The sequence below is a fragment of the Triticum aestivum genome, chromosome 6A (assembly GCF_018294505.1).
Source record: "Triticum aestivum cultivar Chinese Spring chromosome 6A, IWGSC CS RefSeq v2.1, whole genome shotgun sequence".
NCBI classification, from domain to species: domain Eukaryota; kingdom Viridiplantae; phylum Streptophyta; class Magnoliopsida; order Poales; family Poaceae; genus Triticum; species Triticum aestivum.
In genome coordinates this window covers 530,601,736-530,619,191 of record NC_057809.1, presented here as the reverse complement: position 1 = coordinate 530,619,191, position 17,456 = coordinate 530,601,736, and positions in this window count along the sequence as shown.

The window sequence follows — 17,456 nt, the reverse complement described above, 5'->3', positions numbered from 1 at the left end:
TAAACTCCTCCTCCCACTCTGCTTGGCGAAGACATGGCGTTTGCCTGCAGCACAATGATGAAGCGACATATATAAGCAACAAAATCGGCGAAAAATCTCAAGAAACCCTAGATCCACCTTGCTACACACAAGTATCAACTACAAAATCGAGATAAAATCGGCTGCCTACGGAAAAATTACACAAGCAAAAACAGCAACAGCAACTACGATAATAACAAAAACCCAAGACGAGAGGACAATCAAGACCGGGAACAAGAGGAACGTACCATAAAAAAGTTGTGGCGCCGGCGGCGGGGAAGAGGGAGAGTGTGCCGATGGAAACGGACACGAAAGGGCTGCGGGAGTGCAGCGGCAGGGGCTCGCGGGCGGACAATGATGCCAAATGCAGCAATAAGAACCTCTTGAGGGCGACGGTTCCTCGGGCGACGGTGGTTGCTGCGGGCGACGGCGGTTTTGCTCGAGGGAGGAACTACAAGAGAGGAGAGGGGTTATTCTCGGTCTCTCTCCTTGTTAGAGGTGGGATCGCCTGCAACGGACACACAGGAGGCGCGCGTGTGGAAAAAAGTAACATAAAATGGGCCAGCCCAAAAACGGCCCGGCTAAAATAAGAAAGACCACATCAAAACGCACATGATGCAGTTCTTTATGAAAGAACAATGAAGTTCAGTCGGTAAAACAAAAAATAAAATAAACGCAGTTCGCAAAAAAAAGTTAAAATAAAAAACAAGACGCATGTTAAGAAAACGCATTCGAAACAAAAAAGTCTACATTCAAATAAGTGCCACACCAAAAAATATGGGGGGCCCAACCCCCCTACCCCTCGCGTACCAAGGAATGCAGTAAGTACAAGCAAAAAACAGATGCATTACACAAAAAGTGCAGTGCATTTCATTCCACGAAGCAGTACGGTTTAGCAATCCAGTTACGGATTACCTACATTTTGAATAAATACACAGTACAGAACACAGCGAAAAAGTCGTAAAAATTGAGGAATACATTCTACTCTATTGCACATAATGAAGTACGCACTAGTGGACAACATGCAGTTCTCCGTTGCAAGCGATGCAATGCGGTACTTCAAAAAATGCAGTTCTCCGTTGCACATGATGCAGTGAGGTACTACTACAAAAAATTGACAACCCAAGTGCAACCTGCCCTAGCTAGTCTCGTAGTAGGTCTGCGCCCACAGCAGGCGAGTCGTTCTGAGCCACGTTGCGTGGGGCCAGGCGCACTTGGGCCCACAGGTCATAGAGCATATAGCATATAGCGCCGTGTATAAGCGCTCAAATAAGTAACCAAAGGAGTTCGATACAGCTGCCGTGTCAGCACTTATAAACAGGTCGGGCACGCCTTCCACGGACGAGGTGGGACTAAACATTAGGCCGCATGCAACGCACAGGTAAATGACCGTGCTACCAGGCCGACTTGGGCCCAAATGCGTCTTCACTTCCCGAACACAGCCCAATAAGGCCCATTAAGAAAAAACAATAACTTCAAAAATAATGTGGGCCCCCCAACCCCCCCTCCCTTACCCCTCCCGTACAGGGACTGCAGCAAGTACAGACAAAAAAATTGATGCAGTACGCAACACTACAAGGATGCAGTTCTTTTAGGTACACGAAGCAGTACGGTTTAGAAAATCCAGTTGCGGATTACCTACATGAATGAAAACACGGTATAGAACACAGTGAAAAACTTGTAAAAATGCGGAATACATTATACTTTATTCAGGGGCTCCACCAAGGACACGCAAAAAATATTGTGAAGTACGCACCAATAGACACCATGCAGTTCTCCATTGCACATGATGCAGTGCGGTACTACACCAAATGCAGTTTCGTTGTCACGCAGGATACATATAAACGTCACAAAAAAGCATGTTCGCACAGAAACGTGGTGCTTAAAAAAATCTACTGATAAAAAAACCACGTTCGCATACATTCGCCCAATCGGAGCGGTTCCATCGTCCCAAGCCCATGATCCCAGACGCAAAACCATCCCACGATCTCCACAAACCGCATCGTCGCCGAGATCGTGCAGTTCATCCGCTGCGGCCATCCCACACCGTGCCTCCTCTTAAATTCAGACCCCTGCCATAGGCCATCTCATCCACAAACAACACAAGTACCCGATCGCGCTGCCACCAAATCGCTCCGTCACATCCATTTCCATGCAAAAACACCAAGCCCCACTATCGGCGATGGCGTTCACCGACGAGTACAAGGACGTGGAGGCCATGGAGGCACACGGCAACACCAAGTTTCATGTCATCCACACCAACGACAAGAAGCAGGTGGCGATCACCCTCGCGCAGTACAAGCGCCACCTTAGCCTCTGGCGCCACAAGATCGTTGGCATTGATCTCGAGAACAACAATGAGCCTGAAGCAACGCAGAAACCCGCACTCTGCCAACTCTCCATCGGCAAGAAACACCCGGTGCTGCTCTTCCAACTGAGCGCCGCTGAAAGGTGCACCTTCTTCGACAACTTCCTCACTGACCCAGGTACATGTTTACAAGCTTCTCCATCGACGGCGACAAAAAAAGGTTGGATCGCATCAATCTGGAGGTCGCCAACTTCGTCGACATCCAGAAGGAGTGGAGGGTGCCTGAGGCAACCAAGGAGTTGGACTCCCATGGAGACGTCTCCGGCATGCTCATCGACGACTACTACAACAACATGAAGAAGAACATCTCCGACGACGAGCACAAGCGCTGGGCCACCCTACCTCTATCTAGGAGGCACATCGAGTATGCTACAAAGGATGCCTACACAGCGTACGAGATATGGAACCGCATCACCCTCACTCAGGACGGGCTTCGCCGTGCAAAGCTGGAGAAGGAGGAGCCACCCAAGAAGCGTGCCAGGACCAGCTGGGGATGGGGAGATGTTGCACGCTCTGACTGGTGAAGAAGAAGATGGTGCCGGCCAAAGATCCACCAAGGCCATCGTCGTTTTACAATTATCATCAAATTTGCTTTATGTTGTTTGCTTATGTATCGTTAGTTTCCTTGTGATCATTTGCTTCTGCTGAACTTAGTTTACTTCCCATGCAGAATCGCTTGCAATGATGTGAACTTTGATTATGTTAGATTGCTTCCTCTTGAAATTAGTTCGCTAATGATGAACTTATCGTACAGAATGCCTGTGACAATTTGTTTTCTGTTGTTTGCTCATGTATCATTAGATTCAAGCAATGTGCAGAAAAGGACACATGTAGTGCAAGTTGTGTACCAATGCAGTACAGACTTTGTCAAAATGAAGTTTACACATACCCAACAAAACAGTGCACGCCCTTAAAATTTGGAAAACCAAATAGATAAGAGAAAAACACAAAAAAGAAAAATGCAATCTACATATGTACTGCCGAAAAATATGAACGTGCAACACACAAACGAAATCAATGCAATACAAAAGAATGACTTACTAAGCAGTGCACTCCCCCCACATTGGGAAAAAAATAACATAAGAGAAAAAACACGAAAAAAATGAGAACTGTGCATGTAATACTGTTGGTGGGAACGACACCTATGGGATCACAAAAATCCCTACTGTGTTTAGCGGGGCGCGGGGTCGTGAGAAGAGCGGATCAAACAGATAGCACATGGTTCGTTTATCCAGGTTCGGGCCACGAGGATGCGTAAAACCCTACTCCTGCTTTGGTGGATTGTATATCTGTGTTCATGAGCTAGCTATGGGGCGTGAGGAGCTCCAAAAATTCCGAATCCCTCCTCTGGTCGCCTCGGGCCTACTTTTATAGAAAAAAGGGGTTGCCATAGTGGCACACAGGAGGTGGAAAGGGTACAATGCTGCAAGGTTATCCCTCGCATCACATGACAAGGCGCATTTAGTGCGTCTTGCTTAGCTGTCCTTGCTTTATCGGGGACGGGGGAGAAACCTGTCTCGTCCATCGCCGCTCCTTCTTGTGTCGAAACGTGCCCTGGCCAGCGACGCCTGCGATGCCATGTAGGTAGGCAGGCAGCTGAGGTGGCGCAGTGGTGGGTTTTCACGAAGATCCGCATGCCTCCACGTGGGTGCCTGCCCAGCTGGTTGGGTCGGCAGCTGCATGCATGCGGTGGTGGAGGTTTAGTCGCCGTGGGCCTGATGGTGGACCTGCGGGTGTCCTCGGCAAGGGCCTTTCCAGGGCCCCGGCAAGGGTCTTGCCGAGGCGCCTGCTGTCATCCCCGGCAAGGGGCTTGCCGGGGGCCTTGTGGTCTTCCTCGGCTGGGATCCCGCCAAGGGTTGTCGTCTCCTTAGTGCGTATTTGATCTTGAATGTCTTCACAAAGATCTGCATGCTGCCACGGGGATGTCTCCAGAATCCTCGCCCTTTGGGGGTAGTGGACTCAAGGGTGATTTGCTCCGTAGGCGCGGGACGAGTCGCCGCGGCAAGGGCCTTGCCGGGGCTGCTAGAACTGTCTCCCGGGAAGGATCTTGCCGAGGGAGTCCGCTTCGTCCCCTTTGGTCTTCGTGGTCTTGGCCTTGGCGTCGTTCTAGTTCTCTTGAGCTTCGGCCTTACCCTGGCTCACCTCCCTTGCCTTGCTTGGTGTGGTGGTATCCGTGGCTCAGACTGCCCGTGCACAGTTATATGGGTACAAAAAGTGTACCCCTCTTTTTGTACACCGACAAATACGGACTGAGTGCACATGAAGTACAGAACGTTGATCAGTGAAGTACACATGTCGTTTATAAAGCAGTGCACGCCTCTACATTGAAAAAAATGTAGTGCGGAAATATACGAACGTGCAATACAGGAACATAATCAAATGAAGTACATGTATGTTTACTAAGTAGTGCAATCGCCTACACTAGAAAAAAAGATTACAAAAGAGCAAAAACAAAAAAACAAAAAAAATGAGAAAATGTACGTGTAGTAAGGAATGCTTGCACATGCAGTACAGAACACTGATCAATGCAGTGCAAGGACGGTTTCATAAGCAGTGCACGCCCTCACATTGAAAAGAAAAAGCAAAATAGAAAAAAAAAATTGACCACCCAGGTGCAGCCGGCCCCAGCCAGTATCGTAGTAGGTTTGCGCCAATGGGAGGCGAGTCTTTCTGAGCCCCAATGCGTAGGGCCAGGCGCACAAGGGCCCACAGGTCAGAGAGCATAGAGCAGCGAGCGTCGTGTACAAGTGCTCAAATAAGTAACCAGGGGAGTTCGATACAATAGCCTCGTCAGCGCTTATAAACAGGTCGGGCGCGCCTTCCGCGGGCGAGGTGGGACTAAACATTAGGTTGCACACAACGCACCAGAAACCAGTCGTGCTCACAGGCCGTCTTGGGCCCAATGCGGTTCACTCCACGAACACAGGCCCAACACACAAGAGAAAGGCAATTTTTTTTTAAAAACCCACATACCATACATAAAACGCAGGCCAACCAAAACGCTCCGCAGTTTCTCTTGATATATGACAAATGGAGTTCGCTATTTTTATGCAAGCAGTCCTTTTTGCTACTCAAATGCATTCGACGACACTGAATCAGAACTAATCCACCACCTAACACCAATCACAAACATTTATTAATTCCATTGCTCAATTGGTTGCATAAAAACGTATCCATTCGTGCTCCAGACTAACACAACTCCTCCCCATGTTACTCTTTTTCTTCAAATAGTAGATCTAGGGTTCATCCCATCCCCATCTCTTTGCTGGAATTCCACTGAACCAGCCATGGACTGTAAGTGCGGGTGCTTGGCAAGGACGGCGCCCGTAGCGAACACATGCTTGTACGCAGATGGTCTGGAGCTCACCAACGCCGAGTGGCACAACATCCTCGGATGCCTAATGATACCCAATAGGGGGTTTCAGCCGCCATTTCTTCATCGCCTCACAACCGCAAATCTGCAGGAAAGTTGGGTATGTTTATCCCCTCACAATTCTAGACATAATCTAGCCTGCAAATCCACATCCGAATATATAGTTCAATCAATTTTTTCAGTAGCATCAACAAAAAAACTAAGCATAATTTGTATTGTTGTTCAGATTTGTTAGCTATTAACAATAGATGCTTCCACCTATTTTCCTTCAGTATCACAATAGGTATCGACAAAAAAAGGGTCAGTAGATCAGCGCTGCAGTTCTGTTGACATGCTGGAGAAGTACACTGTAACTGACCTTGCAGTACAAGCATGTTGCAGTATAATATATATCCTAGTAAAACTAGAGGTCAATTCCGTATATAAGTTTCTTCATACATTGCAACTACATTAGAAAATAGCACTCATATATGTGTAACTATTTAAGTCAACATAAACACATCATCCTAAGTACAAAAGAAAAACATTTGTTGTTTACTTATAAAATTATTTTAACACCCATTCCAATATGCTGAAACTGCCATCCACAATAAAATTACATGCTCCGAGTTCAGGGAAGGTTACTTTGGAGACACAACACAATAATGGATATGCAGACATGCAAGCTGACTACCACATCGACTCTGAAGACTTCATCAACATAACTACTGGTTGGAAAGATTTTGTCTCCCAAAATGGCTTTGACGTCGGAGAAGTGGCCATGGTGTTTTTCTACAAAGCAGAAGACTCCCTCAAGTTTACAATATTTGCACTGTAGGCTGTCTAGTATGAAGCAAACAATATTTCTAATGCTTTGATTAGGTTGTATGCTTTTAAAATTATGTCCATCAGACACTTTGAAAGATGCCTATTTTAAAGTATGCAACCTCAACTGCATCACTTTATCATCCTTTTTAGACAAGTTGTTGTTGGCAGTAATGCAGTTCTCTCAAGCACGTAGTGTGGTACTAATAATAAAAAAAACAGTCGTCTTAACAGAAACAGGGAAATGCAAATGGTCAAAACTTTGTAGTTAACATACGATGTTCAAAAACAATTCTCATAGTATGCACTTCAAAAATAATTCTTATAATAACTGTTTAGCTAACACAAGCATAAAAATGGACCATCCATTCTGACACCACAGTAGAAACATTAACCACACTGCTAATGCAGTACGGAAGTGCATATTATGAAGTCCTACAGAACACATGATTCAGTTTAAGAAAATAGAAATCTCATAAACTGCAATAACAACTGTAAAGTAGCTACAACGAAGTACACTACAAATTAAAATGCAGTGCATAACAACGTATGCCACAACTACTAAAAATAAAATTAGAAACAGTAGAACTGCAGACATGCGGTAGACTATCGAAAAATACTCCAGAAACAAGGTATGCATAGAAATTGTCCAACCAATAAACAAACGAAAAATACTCCCGCAAAAAATTACACAGAAGACACGACAACTGGACGAACAGCATCAGCTCTCGTTTAAAAATTGCAATTACAAAATTAAAATTATAGCCGCAATACAATGAATTCAAACCTATAGCAACACTAATTACAATATTCAAACACGCATGGACGCGCAAAAATCCAAAAAATCGTCAAGAACAGAGGAGCGGACGAAGCTCTCCCGCCCGCAGAATCAAAATAACAGGAATTGAAAACAAACTCCTAAAAATTAACAAATTGTAGAGTAAACGGACCGCTTAAAACAAACACAATCAAACAATTCCTACTAAAAACAACATGCGAGCACAAAAATAATCGCATCTAAAGCAAACACGGACGAACAGAGAAAGCCCGTCCGCTAAATCCGTCGATTTACCAAGATTTTAGTCATTTTCCTATAAATTACAAATAATAAAGGTCAACTGACATCCATAAACAAATCAAATCATCCTGCAACACCCGATTCCACACAGAATACGCGGGTGGACCACCAGAAAATGAAGCAATTCTACCATGTAGCATTGCAGTGCGCTACGTAAAAAATATGTAGTTCGCTTCCATTGAGCATGCAGTGCCAAAGTGTTATCAGAATAGCTATTCTGATAATATTATCAGAATAGACCGGCTGTATACGTGTTCTATCCTCTACAATATTCACTTATAGCTATGTCTTCATGATAGAATCTTTTCTTGAACTAAGTGAATGTGATCGGACCCTCACCTCTTCTATGCTTCTACCTCAAACTCTATCTATCCAAATCATATGCATTCTGTTGAAACCTGTCATTTGTCTTCACTGAGTCCTTGCCAGCAGAAGACAAAGAGACAAACATTTAAATATTTTTAATGCCATATCCTTTTTGCCTGAATACCGGAGAAGCCGGAATGACCACCCGACAATCCAGGCGTGCGTGGGAACATGGAACAACTTCCAATGTGTTGCATGCATGCCATGTGTCCTTCAGAAGTGAACCACCAGGGGCACCTACGTAATAATGTTGTGCCATCTCTGTCCTTATAATTACACACCTCACCGCGGTCATTATCACTTCTTCCACCTCTTCTCCTTGCACCAAAACCCTAGTGCCTCCACTAGCTCGCGTCGACACCGGAGATGAAGCGCTTAGCTGCCGCGACATCTTCGACGCCCTCCTCACACCGGCCGCGGACCTCGTCCTCTCCGCCACCGCCGTAGGTGTCTTTCGTTGCCAAGTTAGGGCGCAGGAGATTGAACTGCTCATCCTCTCTCTCCATCTCATCTAGTTGTTCATCAAGCAGTAATTAAAACTTACTTTTTACTGCCTTTTTGATCCATCAAATCCATTCACTTCATCCAAAAGTAGTTTCTTCACTTTCATATCTGGATCTGTCCATGTCTGCATCTCATATCATGCCAATTATATTCACTTATGCTTCACAACTAGTTAGATTCCTCACTTGTACTTATTATTCATGGATTTCTACAAATCTGGAACTGACTCTCTTCAAATAAGTGAATGTCTTCACACTATGAGGTCAATGTCTTCAAACTGATTTATCTTCAAAATCTTTTGAGAATTCATATGACCTCTTCCACTTCCCTCGCACCTTAATGATGTCATAGGTACATGTCCGTGGGAGAATCCCTTTGTTCTCATAGTATGCATTCATTTGTAGAGTTTTTGCAGCGTCATATCAACTCTCCTGAAGCCAGTTCCTGTCTAACCAGCAAGAGGAAGCCATTTACAGTCTTGAAATAGATAGGAAACTTATATGATAAAAGATAGACCCGGGGGCCATAGGTTTCACTAGTGGCTTCTCTCAAGATAGCATAAGTATTACGGTGGGTGAACAAATTACTGTCGAGCAATTGATAGAAAAGTGAATAATTATGAGAATATCTAGGCATGATCATGTATACAGGCATCACGTCCGCGACAAGTAGACCGAACTGATTCTGCATCTACTACTATTACTCCACACATTGACCACTATCCAGCATGGATCTAGAGTATTAAGTTCATAAGAACATAGTAACGCATTAGGCAAGATGACATGATGTAGAGGGATAAACTCAAGCAATATGATATAAACCCCATCTTTTATCCTTGATGGAAACAATACAATACGTGCCTTGCTGCCCCTGCAGTCACTTGGAAAGGACACCGCAAGGTTGAACCCAAAGCTAAGCACTTCTCCTATTGCAAGAAAGATCAACCTAGTAGGCCAAACCAAAATGATAATTTGAAGAGGCTTGCAAAGATAACCAATCATACATAAAAGATTTCAGAGGAGAATCAAATATTGTTGATAGATAAACTTGATCATAAACCCACAATTCATCAGATCTCGACAAACACACCGCAAAAAGAGTTACATCAAATAGATCTCCAAGAAGATGGAGGAGAACATTGTATTGAGATCCAAAGAGAGAGAAGAAGCCATCTAGCTAATAACTATGGACCCGAAGGTCTGTGGTAAACTACTCACACATCATCGGAGAGGCTATTGTGTTGATGTAGAAGCCCTCCGTGATCGATTCCCCCTCCGGCGGAGCTCCGGAAAAGGGCCCAAGATGGGATCTCCCGGGTACAGAAGGTTGTGGCGGTGGAAATAGGGTTTCATGGTGCTCCTGGATGTTTTCGGGGTATATGGACATATATAGGAGGAAGAAGTAGGTTAGTGGAGCTACGAGGGGCCCATGAGGGTGGGGGCACCCAGGGGGGCGGGCGCGCCTCCTGCCTCGTGGCCTCATCGTTGATTTATTGACGTCTACTCCAAGTCCCCTAGATCATGTTTGTTCCAAAACTAACTCCCCCGAAGGTCTCATTCCGTTTGGATTCCGTTTGATATTCATTTTCTGCGAAACACTAAAATAGGCGAAAAACAGCAATTTGTGTTGGGCCTTGGGTTAGTAGGTTAGTCCCAAAAATAATATAAAAGTGTATAAATAAGCCCATTAACATCCAAAATAGATAATATAATAGCATGGAACAATCAAAAATTATAGATACGCTGGAGACGTATCATCATCTGCGAAGTATCATCACTTCTGGAGCTCTCATATTTTCAGTAGTAGGCGACATTATATTAATGCACACACCAAATTACAGCATGCATGGCACCTCTTAGAAGAATTGCAGAGATAGCACAAAGTGGTTTACAGGGAGGAAGTATTGGATTAGAATCACTTCTGCATTACAAAGATAATCTCACTTGTTTTTATGTTTTCATGCATGTCAGGTATTGAACATAATCAAAATGAATATGAGAATGGGCGCACGAGAGGAATATTGCAGAACAATCCACTGGCTAACAAACTTGGCATGGTGGAGGATGGCTTATCTTATTCACCCATCAAGGTGCTTGCTATAACTAGGCAAGGCTGTATTGGTCGCACATATTTTGCATCTCACCTCTTGCATTACTTCCACTTTGTTACACCATATTCTTAGTTTAAGCATCATATATGAGTATATGCCATACCTATCCATTTTTTGTACCTATTCCATGTGTCATCATACTATGTTTTTCCAGTCAAATGTTGTTCTTTCGTAATAGATGTCCAAAAGGAAGAGGGTGAGTGCAAATCCTCAAGGAGTACAAACTAGGTATTTGGAAAAGGTAGTGATACCTGTTAAATCAGATAGATTAGCGGCCACAGAAAACACAGGCCCATCTGTACCACACTTTACCCCTACTCCAGTGGCCAAACCCCTATTAGAACTACTGAGAGCCCAGCGTCAGGTACTGTCTATCATATAAATTCAAATTTTCAACTCCTAAATTTCTACATGTGCCTTACCTTCTCTCTTGTATGAAAACTAATTTCAGATGAATATCCTTGATCAAAGGATCATAGGATCTCACGACAATACTGGGATCTGCATTGCTCTTATCGGTACCTCTTGCCCTTTGTCAGCATACTTACACTCACTGCTGTTTGATTATGTAGCATCACTGTAAATGTTTGCTTCTTTATCCTCCCTTTGCTTGAAATTATAAGATCTATATTTACTCTTAGATAAATGTAGAATTGACACAATGGTTATGAAGTTTTGGATTGCTCATGTAAGTACCTATTGTCATGTACTCCCTCTGTATCGAATTAATTGTTGATCAATTCGGTGTATTGAGAACTTAACATTGCTAGATACATCCATTTGAGCGACAAGTAATAACGGACAGTGGTGGTATTACTGTACTTGCATTGCGAGATAGTTGATTGTCTAGCATTACTCTGCATCTTATCTGCCCTGCCCTCCACTTTCTCCAAATTATCATATCTACATTTACTCTTACCGAAATGTTGAATAAAGCCAATGCCACTTCACACGTTTATGTCTGCATCCCTCTTGTAAGTACCTTTTGCCTTGTAACACTACTAGGGAAAAGCCTAGCAGCAACGAGGGTTTTGGGCCTCTCAGTAGCGCGGGTGCCGGCGCTACTAATAAGAAGCTACAACTAACGTATAGCAGTAGCGCCTGTTGTCCCACGCTACTGCTATACATGAATAGCTATAGCGCTCTTTGGGAAAGGGCGCTACTGATATTATCTGCAGCGCTGTTTGCTGGGACGCGATACTGGTAAGGAGGCGCTAGTGCTAAATTTCCCCCCTCGCTACTACTAGTTTATTTATTAGTTTTTTTCCTGCATATTTGTTTTGTATTTGAAATGGCTTTATACAATAATCTTTAGCATATCATACACATACACATGTAATCATAGCATATACATACAATTAGTCTCATCAAATCATGTCATCATCATAATCATCATCCAACACAAAGTGGTCTCTCATCATCATCTCGAAAATAGCGATACAAGTCTTGATTACTTGCAAATAAATCGTCATCCATCTAAACAATGATATACGCGAGAAGAGCTATCACTTTGAGAACATGAGTTCGTATCCCTCTCTCGCATTAGCGTGAACCTAAACTAACTACTGCTTATCGCTCAGAAACTGGAAACCGGTACACCTGGGCGGACTGACACTCCGGCCACTTGTCATATATATACTCCTGGCGTAGCACTTCTTCGCCATCTATGATCTATGCACCTGCATCATCACATGAGTCGATGATATGCAACATATATAGTTGAGAAACAGAAAGAGACAGACTTGGCAACAATAGAAACAACATATCATAAGCATAAATAACAAAGTTCATCGTACCCCAAAATGCCCTAATTAGAGTGATTTTCGCTAGTCGAGGAGGACGGTTTAATTACATCACAAATAAAGTTTCACCGTGCATAACTCAAAGTTTTGTCATATAGTAAGTATGGACTAAACGGACACATTGTCATATATCGACAATCACTCAAACATGTTGTTCCATCCATCCAAGTCAGGGAGATAGTCCCCAAGCCTAGTGAAAGGCTTTAGGTCGAGACGCTGAGAGGCGATCCATGTTCGGACGTCTTCCCGCGACATTTGTCCTTCTCCGTAGAACATCCCTATTTTTACGACGACCTCCTTCATGATGATTTGGGCATGTTCGCGCTGGATGTTATAGAACTCAGCTCGAAGTCGATGATCCTCGATATCTCCTATGTCCTTTGCCCATTGCATAATATGGGCATCGCCGGAAGAAGGTGCCATGCGAAGGTTCTTGTGATCCCGTCTGTACTCCAGCATGTGGTGTAGAACATAGAATCCATCATTAAGAGAATCGTTCAGTTGCTGGATGCAGCAGAAGTCAGTCTTATGGCCGAAGGCGACCCTGCCGCCCCTTGTATTCTTGTCCCTGACCTCTCCACCCATTGATTGGTAGTAATTCATAGCACTGTCGAGAACATCTTTGATGTGGGTGTAATCCTTTTTGTGAATGTTCTTCGACGAGTCCAAGTAAAGAGCGTGGGAGAATTGGGGGTAGAGGATGATGAGTATGGCGCACCCGCCGCTGCGCAAAATAAGTCCTCAAATCAATTAGCCTCCACCGTGCAAATGAATGATTGAAATCGAAGGAAGGATAGCAGCGCGGATGACATACACGGGATGATAAGGCACGAGAATCACCCTGTTGTCCTTATTGGCGGGCATGAAACTGGCGATGTAATCCCTCGCATATTCACGGTGCTTTGTGCAGACTCCCAAGAAGCCCTCGTGCATGTAGTACGGGTCAGCGACACAGATATGAGATATCTGCTCAACCCCGATGATGTAGTTCATGTGCAAGGCATAAAGGCGGACAAACGTAAAATCCAGCTTCTTCACGTGAAACATGTCGAATATGTAATCGAATCGGAGGAAGAACTTATCTGCAGGGAAGCTGTCGACGTACGACATTTGCCGCGGAACGTTAACCACGTAGAGTGGGTATCCTGGATCTTTCGAGGTGATGAGGTCTTTCTCTACCCGCATCACATCATCATGAAGTCTCTTTAGATTGCCGAATCTGGCCTGTAGCGCTGTTGCAGGTAGGATTGGTTGACCGGGGATATGCCATTTATCCGCATCGGGGATATCTATATGGTCCTGAAGCCGAGGCTGCTGAGGCGGCTGGATCATACAAACAGCTTTTTTGCCTTTCCTCGCTCTCTTCCTAAACTTCTTTACTACCGGAGGGTCATCCATAATACGTTGAGACGGCAATTCAGGCACCGACTCATGACACTCAAACCCTGAGGAGGCGCCAAGATAGACATACTGTTCAGAAACTAAAATTACCAGCAGTCTCATGAACTCTGTAATGACCGGTGTTGTCTCGTAAACCTTCTTCACTAGGTCCCAACGGTGCCGGGCCCTGAGGACGTCACGCTCCTGCGGGACGGTGAACTTCGCCAAGGGGTCTGGGATGCCCAGAATCCTGGCTTCCGCGTCCTCCTTCGCCCATTTGGACCTCTTTCTGCCGTAACCACGGCTTCCGAGGTGGTGGCTCCCAAAGTTCCTCTCTTGAAGCCCCTTCATGTACTTAGACTTTTTTTTGGCATCTTCGGCCTCGCAAGCCTCCTTAAATATTTGAAACTTCTCTTTCGTGATTGTCGGATTATCCTTTACATTCTCGGAGTAGGGTTCCTTCTTGTCGACGATCCTTGCTTTCACTCGATTTTTCCAGGCGGCCAACGCGTCGCTAAACTTGGTCATGGCGTGTTTGTTTATCTTCTTCATTGTCGGGTCCTCATCTGTATCTTTATAATCATTCTTATTCCGTCCCGGGAACAAGAATATCTGGTGAAACTTCTTTAGGAGGGAGCTCCTCATATTTTCTATCTTCTATTGTTTCTCATCGTTGATGGTGGCGGTTGTCTGTACGATGCAGCCTATTTGATTGTCGTAGCATTGACGCGCTTCCTCGGGCGCCGTTGGCTCAAAATTGCCATCGTCCACCTCCGTGACAACCACTCTAGTAGTCCTGAGTTTGTTAGGAACCCGTTGCCTCTTTGCTTTCGGTTCTACACCAGCTCCGCTCCCCGAGGCAGCGCCGGTCTCAGTCTCAGCGCCGGTCTCGATGCCGGTCTGAGTCTGAGCGCCGGTCTCAGTCTCAGCACCGGTCTGCGTGTCGGTATCAGTCCCCGATGCCACCGGTGGGCCCAGCAATAGCATCGGTTGATCGTCGGTAAGGCTAAAAAATTTGTCTGCCGCCCGGTAGGCATCGTCGCAATCACCAGAACCCTGTCCTTCATCATTGCTAGCCATGTTTCCTATGATTAAATCTAGTCAATTAATTCTACACCTAATAAAATGAATAATGACATAAAAAGGCGTATTGTTTTGCAGGAATGTTGACTCCTTCCTGGTGCGGCAAATCACGGGCACTCGATATGTCCTAGTTTGTAGCACAAGTCATGCCGAAATTCACGGAAAATTTCGGCATGACCTTTGCTAAAAAGTGGACAAATCGAGAACCTGAAATTTGCCGCAACAGAAATGAATCAACATTTCGGCAAAACATAGGCCACTCAGCATCATTCCCTGGAAACAGTGTTGAAATATCCCTCTTCGACACCGCAACACATGTCCAAATATACACGAGCAACCACATGTCCAAATTTCACAAGCTAATTCAAAAACAAAGTGTAGAAGAAAATTCATTTAACTACTAATAGAACAAAATTCAGTTAACTTTAGTGCTCTATAATGATGAAAGGAAAAAAATTCAGTTAACTACTAATTTCATTCATTTAGGTTATTCATTTAACATCACCTAATTAACCTACTGTACCACTACTACTAGCAGCACTACTAACCTAATTAACCTAGCAAAACTCTAGTGCCCTAACTGAAAAACATCGAATTAACATCTACTAGTACCACTATTGCCCTAACCAAACTAACATCTACAAGTATCACTATATACTATACAAGCATCATCTACCCTAACCAAACTAACTTTTGTTGTAAACCAAATTTTTTGCTCTAAACTAATTTTTGCTCTAACATCTACTACTTAACATCCTTTGCTCTAAACTAAATTTTTTGCTATAAACAAACTTTTGCTCTACTAATTTTATCTCTAAAATGCAGAGAGTGATGAGTGGGGGAGGGGTGGTGGACTTACAGAGAGGGGAGAGACGGTGGCAGGGAGGTTCTCGGTGACGGAGGCAGGGGTGGAGAGGGCGGGCTCGGGCACGGGCAACGGCGGTCCTGGGCGGGCTTGGGCGGCTGTGAGGTGGAGGGCACCGACGGTGACGTCGAGGGTGGTCTCGGGTGGCGGCAGTGAGGCGGAGGGTAGCCTCGGGGCGGCGGCGGTGAGGATGACGGCGGCCCTGGGGGGAGACGGTGAGGTTGCGGCCGTCCACGCCGGTAGGAGACGGCGGCGAAGTTGGGCGATAGCTAATTGGGGAGACGGCGGCGAGGGCGAGGGATTTGGGGAAGAAGTGGTGGCCGGGGGGCGGGGGCGGGGGGGGGGGGGGGCGAAACCGCTGTTTAAGTGAAACGTAACAGTAGAGCTTTTCCGAAAACGCGCTATACCTAAGTTAGCTATAGCGCGTTTCCTGAAACCCGCTACTGCTATTCCTTTCTCCTTTTCCCCTTTTTTCTTTTATTTTTCTTTACCTTTTATTTTTTTCCTTTCTCCTTTTTCTATTTCTTTCATTTTCATTTACTTTTCTACTTGTTTTTCACTTTATTTTATTTTCGGTAGCAGCAGCGCCTTACACGTAAGCGCGCTACAGCTAAGGAGAGTAGCTGTAGTGCTGGGCCAGTATACGCGCTACTGCTAGGTTGGGCTAGCCATGCACGCCCAGTTCAAACATAGCAGCAACGCTTTTCGCTAGTACGCGCTACTGCAAAAGTCATAGAAGTAGCGCGGTTTATTTATGCGCGCTGCTACTAAGTAGCAGTAGTGTTTGATTTTGTACAGCGCTACTGGTAAGATTCTGTGTAGAGGCTTTTCCTTAGTAGTGTAATGTTGTACTTAATTAATTGCTATTTGATTATGTATCATCAATCTGCACCTGAGCTTCATTATCTTCTGTTTCTTCCAATATTATTTGATCTATATTTACTCTTTGCAAAATGTAGAATAATGGCAACGCTTATAAAGAATTTACTTTGGGGAATTTATTGAATTATCCTTCTATCAACATGGAGAAGGGCTTTGTCCAGCCCGTGTTAACATGTAATGTAAGTTCATCCGTCTCAAGCCTTCAAACTTTGTTCTAGTATAGATTTGGATAGGCATCATTTCCTCCACTTCTGTTTACTTTGCTATTTACATCCGATTGGATGTTTGCAACAACTACCAGTTTTAAATTGTAGTTGTAAAAACATGTTCCTTATGCAGAACAAATCCATTTATTTGCTTATATAATTGTGACACCTGTTACGTGTCTCCTTATTTCTCTTTCAGAGCCGTATCTCTTATGCTAGGCAGAACTTTAGGGAAGATAGTGAGCCAAACCATCTTGAGGACAGCGAGATGAATCCAAGGTCCTGTCTTGATGAAGACAGTGAGTTGAAGCTACTCACCAGCAGGTGTGAGACAACCTCTGTGTAGTCGCTGCCTCAATTAGTTTGACTTCTCCAGTCTCAACTTAAAGCGGAAAGGCTTGCTTCAGCTCCTCCAACATGAAATCAAAGATATAATGAAGATGTGAGGGGACTGCCGTGCGCACTATGGTGCCATACAGCTAGGGATGAAGCATCTATCGTTGACACAACTGAGGTCTCATCAGCTTGTTTAGCTGAATACTACAGGATGCTGCTAGCGTGACACTACGATCAGAGACCCTTCGAGAAACTGTGTGCGATGCAATAATCCCAAACGG